At 45.8% G+C, this 14,902-nt stretch overlaps 1 long non-coding RNA gene and 1 pseudogene across 1 annotated transcript; one reads left to right on the top strand and one right to left on the bottom strand.

The window, feature by feature from the left end:
• The first annotated feature begins 115 nt into the window (after nucleotides 1-115).
• On the top strand, nucleotides 116-8,508 carry LOC135365515 (uncharacterized). Its single transcript, XR_010413462.1, has 2 exons — nucleotides 116-944; nucleotides 4,566-8,508. It is a non-coding gene; the product is annotated as an uncharacterized LOC135365515 (long non-coding RNA).
• A 3,031-nt stretch (nucleotides 8,509-11,539) lies between these two features.
• LOC123837156 (Y-box-binding protein 1-like) lies at nucleotides 11,540-13,301 on the bottom strand (annotated as a pseudogene).
• Between the last annotated feature and the right edge of the window lie 1,601 nt (nucleotides 13,302-14,902).

Here is a 14,902-nt window from a genome sequence, read left to right as displayed (position 1 = left end):
CCGCCGCAGCCGCAGGGAGGGGGCGGGCGCTCTCCGGGCAGTTCCCGCGCGGCCCCGCGAGGTCGCGAGAGTTAGACGACGCGCGCGCGCACTTCCCCCGCAGCCGCAGGGAGGGGGCGGGCGCTCGCCGGGCAGTTCCCGCGCGGCCCCGCGAGGTCGCGAGAGTTAGACGACGGGCGCGCGCACTTCCCCCGCAGCCGCAGGGAGGGGGCGGGCGCTCGCCGGGCAGTTCCCGCGCGGCCCCGCGAGGTCGCGAGAGTTAGACGACGCGCGCGCGCGCACTTCCGCCGCAGCCGCAGGGAGGGGGCGGGCGCTCGCCGGGCAGTTCCCGCGCGGCCCCGCGAGGTCGCGAGTTAGACGACGCGCGCGCGCGCGCACTTCCGCCGCCGACGCAGGGAGAGGGCGGGGAAGTTAGACAGGCGAGCTGCGGGTGTCGTTAACTCTCAGTCCCCAGCTCCTGCGCCTGTCGCTGCTCCCGCGACCTCGGCCCCACGGTGGGCGAGGCCTGGCACACATGCAGTAGGTGCCACTTTGTCCTGGCATTCTCTTTATAAATTACTAGCGTCAACTTGCCAGGGTTTTGCTGGGGGGTTTGCATCTCTGCTCGTGGGAAGTACTGGCCTGTAGTTTTCCTTTCTGTAATGTCTTCGGGTAATGTCGGCCCTAGGACGCGCGGCTTCCTGCAGAAGGCTGACCCCGGAGGAGCCGGCCAGCACCGGACTAAGGGGCCCGGGCGAAGCAGCCCGCCTCGGTCACGGGTGCGGTGCAGCCACAGAAAAGCGCATCCGAGCACGGAGCGCGCAAGACACGGGGCGGGCCCAGGAACAGCGCTCCCCCGGTCTGCACGGGGGACCTCAGGGATGCGGGGATGCGGAACAGACACCAAAGGTAAAAATGGATCTCCAGAAAACTCACTGATAACATCTGGCCACTTTATAAGCCAGGTAATTCCAACATTTAAAAAAGAAATGTTTCTTGTGGTATTTTGATACTCCTTCTAAGTACTTCTAAAATCAAAAGAGGAAAAAAAACAGACTGAGATCCAGGACTCAAGAAAGACATGGTGAAACTGTAATTCCGAAGATCACTGTTACTTTGTGTATAAAAAATAAACCTATATATACACTTGATTAGCTCATAATCATGTTGGGTGTATTTAGGTAAGTTGTAAAGGAGGCAAGAAAGGAGAAAAAAGTTGAACAATAATTTAAGAAAAGAGAATCCAAAAAACTTTATTATTATTTATCCCCCAGGCTTTAAATCTGGGTGCACAAGGGTGTTTTGGAAAACTAAAGATGGCTATAAATTTTTCAGCATTTTTCCCTTAGGAGGTGGAGGTCTAGGTCATTTCCCTTTGAGTCTAAGTGGGTTTGATAACTGCTCTGATAAAATACAGCAAAAGTGATGCTATTTGAGTTTCCCAGCCTGAGCCTTTAGCAGCAGCTTTCACTTTTTGTTTTTTTGAACAATTGCTCTTGGAGTCCTGAGCCATCACAGGCACAGGCTGACTGCCCTGCTGGAAAGATCACATAAGGAGGCCCTGAGCCCACCCTTCTAGCTGTCCTTGCCCCAAGGCACTGGGCATGGCGGTGCAGCTGTCTTGGATTTTCCAGGCAAACCCAGCTGCCAGATGAATACCACCAAGTGTCACTAGAAGATGCCACATGAAATGGACAAACCTTCCAGCTGAGCCTTCCCCAAATTCCTGGCCCAAAACATCATGGGATGGATGTTTATTCTAAGCCATTGTTTTCGGGTAACTTTTTATGCATCAATATATGTTACTATAACAGCTTGGTTACACTATTCCCTGAGGATATTAAATTTCCTTAGATTAGATGGTAGAGTCTACAAGGAATTTTAAATTTGTAATTGATTTCTTGACTTCCAACCAGAAAAAGGTATTGAGGACATGCTACATCTTTTTTTTAAGTTGAGTTTATTAGGGAACTATGAGAGGCAGCGACAACCCAGTGACAGGAAGAAAATTTTGAAAATGTCCCTTCAAGCCAAGTGGGGACCTGGCCTTGACCTCCCCAAAAGGACAAGAAACTGGCGGGTTAGCAACGAAATTCTGTGGTGGCCACCTTGCCAGGCCATGAGTGTCTCAGCCAGACTGCCCCTTAGCCCCCCACCAAAGATGGAGAGGAGACAAAGGCTTTTTATAGAACCAATTCCAAGGCAATGAGAGCTTTAAGGAAAGTTGGAGGGGGGGGAACCTCAACAAAGAGTCCCAGGGGGGGCGCCTGGGTGGCTCAGTTGGTTGGGCTACTGCCTTCGGCTCAGGTCATGATCCTGGAGTCCCTGGATCGAGTCCCGCATCGGGCTCCCTGCTTGGCAGGGAGTCTGCTTTTCCCTCTGACCCTCCCCCCTCTCATGTGCTCTCTCTCATTCTCTCTCTCTCAAATAAACAAAAATAAAATCTTAAAAAAAAAAAAAAGAGTCCCAGGGGTTTGGCTCTGAGCAACTCAAATACTTTGACAAATAGTTCTACAAAATGTTATTTAAAAGGTAAAATGCCTAATGTTTCTGAGTTCCCCAGGTCCACAACCAGTTTTTTTTTTTTAAACAAAAATTTGTATCTAACTGATGAACTACTGAATACATTGGCTTCTTGAACAACAAAGGGCTTGAATTATGCAAGTCACTTATACATGGACTTTTTCCCATACAGTACAGTACCATAAATGTATTTCCCTTTTTTTTTTTAAAGATTCTATTTATTTACTTGACAGAGAGAGACACAGCAAGAGAAGGAACACAAGCAGGGGGAGTGGGAGAGGGAGAAGCAGGCTTCCCATTGAGCAGGGAGCCCGATGCGGGGCTCGATCCCAGGACCCTGGGATCATGACCTGAGCTGAAGGCAGATGCTTAACTGACTGAACCACCCAGGTGCCCCTCCCTTTTTTTTTTTTTTTTTTTAAAGATTTTATTTACTTGAGAGAGAGGGAGGGAGCAAGCGAGTGGGGGAGGAGCAGAGAGAGAGGGACAAGCGGACTCCATACTGAGCGCAGCCCTTCCCAGGGCTCAATCCCATGACCCTGAGATCATGACCTGGGCTGAAATCAAGAGTCTGATGGTTAACCGAATGAGCCATCCAGGGGCCACCTATAAATGTATTTTCTTATGATTTTCTTTACATTTTCTTGGGGCCCCTGGCTGGCTCATTCAGTGGAGCATATGACTCTTGATCTTGGGGTCGTTCAGTTCCAGCCCAACATTAGGGGTGGATATTACTTAAAAAAAAATCATAAAAATTTTTTTCTTTATATACAGTATATGATGCATATAACATACAGAATATGTGTTAATCAACTGTTTATAATATCAGTAAGTCTCTGGTCAACAGTAGGCTATCAGTGTTAAGTTATACTCAGATTTTTTACTGTGAAGGGGGTCAGTGCCCCAACCCCCATGTTTTTCAGGTCAACTGTACTATACTTAAAAGTATGAAAAGATCATTATGTTTACGGTGGTTGCAATGAACAATTAACCTGATCACCTTTCTCCTGCAGAACTCAAAATCAATAAAGAGAATCTTGTCAATTTCCCTGAACTTAATGCAATGTAAATAAAATAATGGTTTTAGTTTTAACTTGTTTTTGACTCTAGGATGGCTTTATTTATTTATATTACCTGCCTATCCCCTGGGCATTTGAGTTTGCTTATTCTCCCCTGAAGACTAACTTGGATCTGTTTTCCTAATGCAAATTAATACACCTCTATTTAAAAAAAAAAAAAGATGCATCTTTCTTGTTTGGGGTCTTGGCTGGGGCCTATGTGTCACACATCATAACTTAGATAGGAATGGAAGGCCCAAGGATCCACCATGTTGTCACTAAAAAGACGCTGAACAAGTTTTTTTTGACTTGACAAATCACTGCAGCAACATTTAAAATACATTAACCATCTAGTAATATTCCTATTTGTATTTTATACACAACTTAACTTTTCACTAAAAAAAAATTAAACAACAGTCCAAGCTTTTGTAAGAACTGTATTTAGGAACAACTAATAAAACATCTGGAAATCTGAAGTGGTGGACCATAGGCAGCCCTTTGAATCACTAAAATAATGTAGCTTGTTTGAGGAGGCTGTTAAGGAAAAAGTAACTGGCTTGCTCTTGCTCTGTTGAATCTGACCAGGTTTTGAGGGACATTCTGAAGGGCCAGTTCCCATCAAAGACCACCTACACGTCTGGTATGAAGAGAGATTCTGCCTTGCCAGTCTCAGATGCTGGACACTTAAAAGTTTTTAGTGTTAGATGAGATGCTACTGTTCACAGCCTTTCCATCCATATTTATCAACTTCCCACATTCTCTCTTGAGTGACTTTTCTGATACTGAGTAAGGAATGAAATGTCCAGGAAAATTTTTACTACAATTACACTAAAAGAGTTTTTCTCCAACACAGATTCTGACACAGTGGAAAAGCTCTGTGTTCCGACTATTAGCTCTTCCACACTTGTTCAGATGGTAACACTTCTCGCTGGTGTGAAGTCTTTGGTGCTGGTTAAGAGCTGACTGCTCTCCAAGGCTTTACCATACTTGTCACTTCTATTACAGGGTCTCTCTCCAAGATGGCTTCTCTGTGATGAACTAATCCAGTGTTTGCATATTGTCCCATATCCTCCACATCTGTGAGTCAAATTCAGTGTGAACTGTCTTATCTTCACTGCAGCCTGCACTCTTGACAAAAGCTCTTCCACACTCATCACATTCATAGAGTTTCTCCTCAGTGTGTAGCTCGGATGCTGAATAAGGATGGAGCTCTGAGTGAAACTCATTCCACATTCATCACACTTACGCCATCATGGGTATCTTTCTAGTCTTCCCTGATATTTCTGGACTTATGTAATGAAAGCACTGAGGAATACCTCCATCTAATCTGACAATGGGTCCCTGTTGGCATGTTATTTCTTCAGACTTCTACTTTGGAAGCATCTTCTCCATTTCAACCAAATCATCTGAAAGAGGGGACTGAACATTTCAGCATGACTCACCCACTCACACACACCTTACTCAATTACTTGCTCATTGAACAAGCACTCATTAAAAGTACATGGTAGGGGCACCTGGGTAGCTCAATTGGTTCAGCGTCTGCCTTCAGCTCAGGTCAAGATCTCAGGGTCCCGGGATCGAGCCCCATGTCGTCGGGGAGCCTGCTTCTGCCTCTCCCTTTGCCGCTCCCTCTTCCCCTCCCCCTGCTTGTGCTCTCTCATTCTTGCTCTCTCTCAAATAAATAAATAAATAAAATCTTAAAAAAAAAAAGTACATGCTAAAGGAAAGAAAACAAAATGTCTTATGTAACATAGGTGTGTACTGAGTTTATGACTTAAATTATACTGTGTTATTTTTAAAAGCAAGGGATATGTATGTATACATGTGCTTATGATAAATAAATGATAAAAGGATAAACCACAAAAGTAAAGAGCAAGAAAGGATTATCTATGGGGAAGAGAGGGAACAGAAGGATGGAACAGGAAGAGAACTTCCTTGAAAATATTTTACAGATTTCATATGTAAAACTTTATATAATTTAAAAAAATAAACATTTTAAATATAAAATAAAATAAAAAATCACTCCCTAAACTTGAACAAGTAATGAAACAAACTGAATTTAAATGTGTACCTGTTGGGGCACCTGGGTGGCTCAGTTGTTAGGTGTCTGCCTTCAGCTCAGGTCATGATCCCAGGGTCCTGGGATCGAGCCCCGCATCGGGCTCCCTGCCCTGCGGGAAGCCTGCTTCTCCCTCTCCCACTCCCCCTGCTTGTGTTCCCTCTCTCGCTGTGTCTCTCTCTGTCAAATAAATAAATAAACCTTAAAAGAAAAAAAAAGAACTATAAATGTGTACCTGTTGGTAGCATAAGCACACAGAAGAGGAATTATTTCTAATCCCAAAGATCTATAACTTAAGGACAAAAAGAATGGGAAAACACAGGCACAACCATGAAGCTGTTTATAATAATCATACTTGTTGATGGTGGTGCTAATATTTTTATTGAGGCTATTGTGTATATATTGTGGGATAAAGCAAATGAGTATTTGGTACTCTATTATTCCTGGTGTCTTTGAGAATTCTCCAAAAGGAGATACAGATGAAAGACAGATTAAGACCCTGAAATACTGAATTTGAATTGGAACTATCAATATGAATTCACAATACATAGCTTATCTTAAATTTTTCCTAGCTTTGAGCACTGACAAGGCCTAGGAACAATGTCCAATAAAGCCGTGAACACTCCTAGTACCTTATTTTTGGTCTTCAAATACCGTTTCCCACTAAACAGAATCAAGGGGTCTTGGAAAAATGAATGATCCCAGGAGTGGGAAGGAATTAGAAGATGAGTCTGTACCTCTTGTTATACCAGACAGCAAGAAAGCTATTAAAATGCCTAGACTCATGTCATAAATAGAGGAGTCAAACTCAACAGGCTCCTACTGCCCAAAGATGAGACAAATGAGCTTCAATAAGGGATAGTTAAGTACAATGGATTGAAAAATATGAAATAGGTTTAAATCCACGAGTTCTAAATGATACCATTATTAATAATAACAACTGGCCACCGTTTTAGAGAATGACAGCAAAATGAATTCATCATTTTGAAACCGATTTTTAAAAATAGGTAGTGGGAGGGCAACCTGGGTGGCTCAGTCAGTTAAGCCTCTGCCTTCAGCTCAGGTCATGATCCCAGGGTCCTGGGATCGAGTCCCACATTGGGCTCTCTGCTCAGTGGGGAGTCTGCTCCTCCCTTTCCCTCAGCCCCTCCACCCCGCTTGTGTGCTTTGTCAAATAAATAAAATCTTAAAAAAAAAAAAAGGTAGTGGGGAGGGAGTTAATCAATTACCTTGCTTCTTCTATAAGAACCACTGGGTAACCAAGTAGGAAGACAGGGGAAGTATCTCTTTATATAAATATTCTAGCTTTGTTAAACGAAGGATGACAGAATAAGAATACCGACATTCTGGATAGGTACTGAGGATCGAGAGCTGCTAACATCACAAAAAAAGAGACAACCAGATGTTGTAAACTCCTGATAGAACACACCACCTTGCCAAGTTAAACTTACCTTGTTCCCAAACCTTAAACTTGATTTTGATCAAGCCCCCAGTTTACTGCAAATTATAGAAAATGGAGAGGACAACAGAAGACATTATACTACAGAACCAGATGCAGATGGCAAAGTCCTCACTATGGGACTCTGAGAAACAGCCTGGTGTGTTTAGTTTTTTTTTTTTTTAATTATTTAAAGTAATCTCTACCCAAAAGGTGTGGCTCGAACTCATGACCCTGAGATCGAGTCGCAGGCTCCTCTGACTGAGCCAGCTGGGTGCCCCCAACCTGATGTTTTGTTTTTTAAAGATTTTATTTATTTATTTGGCAGAGAGAGATACAGCAAGAGAGGGAACACAACAAACAGGGGGAGAGGGAGAGGGAGAAGCAGGCTTCCCGCCGAGCAGGGAGCCCGATGCGGGGCTTGATCCCAGGACCCCGGGATCATGACCTGAGCCAAAGGCAGACGCTTAACGACTGAGCCATCCAGGCACCCCTTGTTTTGTTTTGAAGATTTTTAATTTATTCACTTGAGAGAGAGAGAGACAGAAAGAGCACAAGCAGGGGGAGCAGCAGAGGGAGAGGGAGAAGCAGACTCCTTGCCAAGCTGGGAGCCCAACGGGGCTCTATCCCAGGACCTGGAGATCATGACCTGAGCCAAAGGCAGATGCTCAACCATCTGAGCCACCCCGGCGCCCCCCAGCCTGATGTTTTTAGTTAATTGCAAGTGGGGAGATAAAAAGGAAGAGGGATCTATATATTAAGAGAAACTTAAGAGATATATCAATGGATCAAAATGTGTTTTCTTCTTGGGATCCCAATTCAAACAAGCTAAAACAAAAGAAATTTAAAAATTCATAACATCTTTGAGACAACTGGAAATTTGGTACAATTTTTTTAGGTGTGATAATACTATTATGGTTACATTAAAGAAATTCCTGTCTTCTAGTCATGACTCTAAGAATTCATCTTTTGAGCTACATATTGAAATATTTACATTTGAAAGATTATATCTGAGATATACTTCAAAATTATATGGAAAAAATAACATGGAAATGAGTAGTTATGAGACAAGATAGTCATGATTTGATAATGTTGAAACTGGGTGGCAGGTTCATGGAGATTCATTATACAGTTCTTTTATATAGATTTGTACTTTTTCAGAATAAAAAGTAAAAAAAGATAAGTTTGTGGCTTTCAGTTGGTAGTATGTAAAAAAAAGAAAAAAGAAAAAAGAAGTAACTTACAAACCCTCCTAGTTAAAAGATAGCTTTTTCTGTAGGAACCGCCAGGCTGAGAGAAGCATGGCCCTCTCCTCTCCACCCCCATGGTGTGTGCTTGTCACTGATATCCATGTACTCTGAAAAGGGGGAGTCATCTGGCAAAAATGTGACTTTGCTTACTGTGTTCAAGGCTCCCATTCGACCTGATATTGTGAACTCTGTTCACACCAACTTGTGCAAAAACAACAGATGACTCTATGCTGTCAGTGAATTAGCAGGTCATCAAACCAGTGCTGAGTCTTGGGGTACTGGCCAAGCCGTGGCTCAAATTCCCAGGGTACAAGATGATGGAACTTGCCGTTGTGGCCAGGGTGCTTTTGCAAATATGTGTCACGGGGACTGCACATTTGCACCAACCAAAACAACACAGAAGCGATATTCCCTCTGCTCTGCCCTGGCTGCATGAGCCTTTCCAGTGCTGGCCATGTCTACAGATCATCGCACTGAGGGACTTCCTGAACTTCCTTTGTTGATTGAAGATAAAGTTAGTTGAGGTCTTAAGAAATTTAAAGCCTGGGGCGCCTGGGTGGCTCAGTCGGTTAAGCAGCCGACTCTTGATCTGGGCTCAGGGCATGATCTCAGGGTCCTAGGATGAAGCCCTGTGTTGGGCTCTGCGCTCGGCGGGGAGTCTGCTTGAAGATTCTCTCCCTCTGCCCATCCACCCCCCACCCCCACTCTCCGTCTGTCTCTCAAACAAATCTTAAAAAAAAAAAAAAAAGAAAGAAACTTAAAGTCGGGAATCCACTGAAAAACCTGAGAATCACGTTGAAGCTAAACCTGTATGCAAAGATCATGTGCTAGAAGACCATTCTTCACCAGGCCAAGAATCACAAGCTCCGGATGGATAAGGCGGCAGCAGCCTTAGAAGCCAAATCAGATGAGAAGGTGGTTCCAGGCAAGAAGCCCATGGTATGGAAGAAAGGAAAGAAGGCTACTCGTGTTCAGAAGCAGAAGAAACCTTTGGTGGGAAAAAAGGCCACAGATACCCAGAAGCCAGCAGCTGAGAAGAAGCCTGTAGGAAAGAAACCCACCACGGAAGACAAGAAGTCTGCTGCATAAGCTTGAAATTTGTTTGTTCCATAAAGGTTGAATCATTTTGGACAGCTGATTTTGAATAAAGACCTGAATAAAGGTAAAAAAAAAGTAATTTGATAGCCATACAATGAAACCTGTATCAGCTGTATGTATGCATTACATGTAACTCTTGGAAATGAGTCCAGAACGTAATATGAAATTTAAGAGTAGTGGCAGTTGATATGTTCAGTATGATTATATTTGGGCATACATAAAAATTGTAAATTTTGTTTCCTATACTAATTTTTTTAAAATGCACGTTTAAAATTTTCTCTATTGCACGTGGCTTTTGAATCATCTTCCATTGGCTTCAATGTAGAAGAATGTTTTCCCGCCTTTGGGTAAGAGGTCAGGGTCACGGAAGTTGGTAGTATTGAGTTAGAATGGAGAAACTGAACCATTCAATAGGAGCAGGATTTTCAACAGTTTTAGTGCAAAGAAGTGAAGGAAGAATCACAAGGTTAAAATGATGTGCTTAGAGAAACAGGTTAAAGGTGGAACAAAAGATCAAGGAAAGGTAGGCAAAAATTTTAGTGATGAGGTTCATTTGGAAAAACACAAGAAGACATTTCCTATCTTTTCCCCCGGTGGAATCTCCTCACCTTTCTCCTGAACGGAGGCAGCTCCCAAGGTTCAGAATTGAGCTAACCCATTCTGGCTGGAGCTGGACCCCCAGTGAGTCCTCTGCTGCTGCCATATAAAGCTGTCTGCCCCTGGGACCCTTCCTGTCCCTGTAGGAGGATGAGGATCCAGGGACAATGAGATAAATTTGACCAGGGTGATATATGCGGAGAGTTCTAGAGCTTCGATCCCAATATTAATGGCGAACATAGAAAAGCTGGACAGAAAGCAGAGTTTCCCTTGACCTGCGAGGACAGGGATTAAAGGATAGGGAGGGGAACGCAACTCTGGCCAGTGCATCTTGGCCATTTCCCTCACTACATGTGAGAGGAGATCTCAACTCTCTTACCTCTCTCTGGACAGAATACCTGCCTTCTGATGATGGATCATTTCTTCCTTATCTCACCTTTCCTCAGGGATTATCTAGCTTCCTCGACAAGCCCTCCCAGTCCAGGAACCGCGTCCTCCCTATACTCTGGGCTGCTCCCGCACCCGGGCCTGCACCTCCTCGGGCAGGATGGTCAGGAACACTCCAGCACCAGCAGCTCTACGATCTGTTCCTTGTTGTGCGTCTCTGGCCTCAGCCACCGACGGCAGAGCGCCTGGAGCTGGACTTCTGAGGCCCAAGGGAGTCCTCCCAGCAGAACTGCCTTAAGTTTTGTCTGAAGAACTCCTGTCAGAAGCACCATTTCTGTGCAGGCTAGATTCTATAACTAGTTGACATCCCTTCTGTTCTGCAGCCCGAAAGGGCTGGACTGAATCCATTCCTGGGCAAAACAGCTCAGAAGACTGGCTCACTACAACAGTAGGGGGAGCTTAAGGCTCATGATAATACCTAACACATCACTGTTAACAGAGATGAACTCCAAACTAGAAACATATTTAGTCAGAGTGAATCGCTGTCATCAGGCCAATGATTTTAAGGTAAAGATGCTCTGTAAAAGATAAAACAAGCACAAGATATCATTAGACTAATGTCAAAAAATTAAAAGACAATTCAGTCACTTTAGGATTAAAGAACAATACTAGTGGCTTTTAGATCTAGAAACTTCAGTGACATATTCAGATAATGTGAAATATTCAGATAATGAAGAAAATGCAAACAACTTTGCCTGCTTAAATTTGCATGTCACAGATTTAGTCAGTTATATTTACAAATCAACTGCTAGATACTTTCAAAGGCATCTTTAGTTTCAGAAAAGAAGAGTGTGCGTGTCAGTCAAATGTGTCCCACATTTGAGTCAGGGGGCCCAAGTCAATTAACCAAGGCCTGCTTTGTACACAAACCCAGTGAGTATTTTTCAGTCCTTTGCTTACCAGATGCCCCTGCAGCACCTAACACTGCTGGCCACTCCCAGTCTTATAAGAACTACAATCCTCTGGCTGTTTTCCATGAGTTGGTTTCTGTAAAGTGCTTAGACCAATGCCTGGCACTCAGGAAGTATTATATAAGGGCTTGTCAAATAGCTCATTCTTTTTTTTTTTTTTTTTTTATACACAAAGACAATTATTTAAGACCTTTATTAACGGGTGCTTGCCGTTTGTTGATTTTTTTGAAAAAATCAGTTGTAAACTTTTTATTACAAATTAAAAATGAGGTTCTTAAAAATCTCAACTTGAGGGGCGCCTGGGTGGCTCAGTTGGTTGAGCAAATGCCTTCGGCTCAGGTCATGATCCTGGAGTCCCGGGATCGAGTCCCGCATCGGGCTCCCTGCTCGGCAGGGAGTCTGCTTCTCCCTCTGGCCCTCCCCCCTCTCATGCTCTCTCTCTCTCATTCTCTCTCGCAAATAAATAAATAAAATCTTTAAAAAAAAAAAATCTCAACTTGACCAGATATGAAACAATTTAAAACCTTTAAAGGTGTATTGAGAAAAACCAGGTTTTTTTAAAAAAAAAACACGTTTGTCATTACCAAAAAGAGACGTCTTTAGGTAAAAATAGTAAAAACCCCATGCTGCATAGATAATGCAGATGGTTCTATTTATCTGGGCAGTGGGCAAAAAGCAAGCACTTAAGGTCTTCGGCTCCAATCTCTTGTCCATTTCTTATTGCTGGAATTTCATCCTCATTTCTCCGTGTTGGATGACTAAACCGGACGACGGTAGAGACGCTAAGCCGGCATTTGCTCAGCCCCGCCCTGCTCAGCCTCGGAGCGGACGAATTCTCGGCTGGTGGATCGGCTGCGTCTGTCTCTTTGCCATCTTGTGGTTTGGGGTTTTCTGGGCGTCTGCGTCGGCAGTTGAAGTTGCGGCGGTACCGACGTTGAGGTGGCTGCTGACCTTGGGTCTCGTCTCCTTGATTTTCCTTATCTTCCTCATTGCCGTCCTCGCCAGGCCGTCTTCGGCGAGGAGGACCCCTGCGGAGTCGTGGTCTCTAACCGCGACACATACTCTGTCTCACGGGTCTACCTTGCTCTCCTGCACCCTGGTTGTCAGCACCTTGCATCACTTCTCCCTGCCCAGGAGGGCTGGGATCCTGTGGTCGACGCCCATAGGGTCTCCGCATGTAGTAAGTGGGAACCGTCGCCTGCGGGAGGGCCGGCGCGGTTGGGCCTGGCCTTCGGGGGCACTTCCCGATGCCTCGTTCTTTCCCCCACTCTCCCTCTTCCGGTAATTCTGCTGGGAATTGCGTGGAGGACCCCTGCGACGTGGGCCGCGTCTCTAATGGTTACGGTCTGCTGCGCATTTACTGCCTTGCACTGGGACGCCACCAGGGCCTGTCGCATTTGCTGCCCCGCACCCTTTTCCCCTTCAGCCACATCAAACTCACAGTCTCTCCATCCCCCGCACTGCGAAGGTACTTCCTGGGGTTCTTCTTCTTCATGGAGTCTGGTGCACAAATCCATCTTCCTGGGTGTCATTCCTGTTGATGAAACCGGATCCGTTTCCTACATTGAACCATTTTCACTGTTCCCAAAACCTTCGTTGCGAGGACCTTCTCGTCCCCGCCCGCAGGCGCCGCCGACGTGAGGCCGCCCGGGCCGCCGCCCCCTGCGCCGCCGCCCGTGGTGCCGGGCTTGGTGTCGGCCGCGCTGAGGGCGGGGGCGGCTGCTGGGTCTCGGCCTCGCTGCTCGTGGTTGCGGTGACGGTGACTGGGGCCGGCGGCGGCAGCTGCGGCTCCCCCCGGGGTGTGATGGTAACCAGGCCGCCGGCGGCGGCGGGGCTGCTCAGGGCTCGCTGGGGTCCGCTCTCCGCTCCCGCTCGAACTCCAAGTAGCTCACTCTTAAGTCTACATTGTGGCTCTTCTTCAGCTTGCCAAGAAATGTCTGGTTACCCTAAGTTGAGACCCAGCCTTCTTCTCATTCCACATTCATCCTGGGCAACCTTGTCCATTCAGCAGCATGAGACCTGAGATGCTGTCACCTAAGAACTCCTAAATCTGATTCTCTTACCCCAGTCTTGCTTTGGAGCTCCGGACCATTATCGCCCAGTAGTGTATCTCAACACCACCAAAAATTAACTCCCCATTTTCCCCTCATGATCAATGCCTCCTCCAGAATTACCCATTTCTTATTTTTAACTCATTTCTTTTAAAATGGCACATTTGTGGGGCAGTCAGTTGAGCATCCAGTCAGTTAAGCACCCAACTGGGTGGCTCAGTCAGTTGAGCATCCAACTCTTGATCTCAGGTCAGGTCTTTTTCTTTTTCTTTTTAAAGATTTTATTTATTTATTTGAGAGAGAGCACATGAGAGGGGGGAGGGTCAGAGGGAGAAGCAGACCCCCCGCCGAGCAGGGAGCCCGATGCGGGGCTCGATCCCGGGACTCCGGGATCATGACCTGAGCCAAAATCAAGAGTCTCAACCAGCTGAGCCACGCAGGGGCCCCGCCCTGACTGTATTTTTTAAAAAAGCTTGTAGTGCTTAGTATATGCCACGCAGTGTGCTCAGCACTTTCTAATCTTTAGTCCTCAAGTCTAGTTAAATCTACCTTCTCCACATAATTCCATTGCACACTCTTCATTTCCATAGCCACCACTTTATTCACCAACTTACAGTATTGGTTCTTTCTCTGACAGCTGCACGTCTCTTCTCTCTTGCTCCCACTCTCGCCCCCTTCCAATTCATTTACCACATTGCTTCTGGAATATTTCTAGAAGCCTAGTAGGATGACAGATATCGCCCCTCTGTAGAGCAGCCCTTCCCATCTACCGTGCGATGCCACAGTTCACTGGGTGCTGGCATGCTGATGAACTCAGCGACTGAGGTGGCCAAGCAGGGCTGGGGGAGCTGAAGCCCCTGGCCGGGTCTCTTCTGCAAGGCAGCGTGCATACGTTCAGTTTATGAGCTTACGCTAAAAGTGGAGAAGTGGGGCGCCTGGGTGGCTCAGTCGGTTGAGCGACTGCCTTTGGCTCAGGTCATGATCCCGGAGTCCCGGGATCAAGTCCCGCATCGGGCTCCCTGCTCGGCGGGGGGTCTGCTTCTCCCTCTGACCCTCCCCCCTCTCATGTGCTCTCTCTCTCTCTCATTCTCTGTCAAATAATAAATAAAATCTTTATAAAAAAATAATAAAGTTTCATTGGGCGCCTGGGTGGCTCAGTTGGTTAAGCGACCGCCCTCGGCTCAGGTCATGATCCCGGAGTCCCGGGATCGAGTCCCGCATCGGGCTCCCTGCTCGGCGGGGAGTCTGCTTCTCCCTCTGACCCTCCCCCCTCTCATGTGCTCTCTTTCTCTATCTCATTCTCTCTCAAATAAATAAATAAAATCTTTAAAAAAAAAACAAAAAAAGAGGGTGCCTGGGTGGCTCAGTTGGTTGAGCGACTGCCTTCGGCTCAGGTCATGATCCCGGGGTCCTGCTCACCCTCCTCCGCTCCCCCTGCTTGTGTTCTCTCTCTCTGTCAAATAAATAAAATCTTTTAAAAAATTAAAATCA

The sequence above is a fragment of the Mirounga angustirostris genome, unplaced genomic scaffold (genome assembly GCF_029215605.1).
Source record: "Mirounga angustirostris isolate CCGP_5_RB_7025 unplaced genomic scaffold, mMirAng1.0.hap1 SCAF_8, whole genome shotgun sequence".
Taxonomy (NCBI): domain Eukaryota; kingdom Metazoa; phylum Chordata; class Mammalia; order Carnivora; family Phocidae; genus Mirounga; species Mirounga angustirostris.
This window is presented reverse-complemented; position numbering and strand designations above follow the sequence as displayed.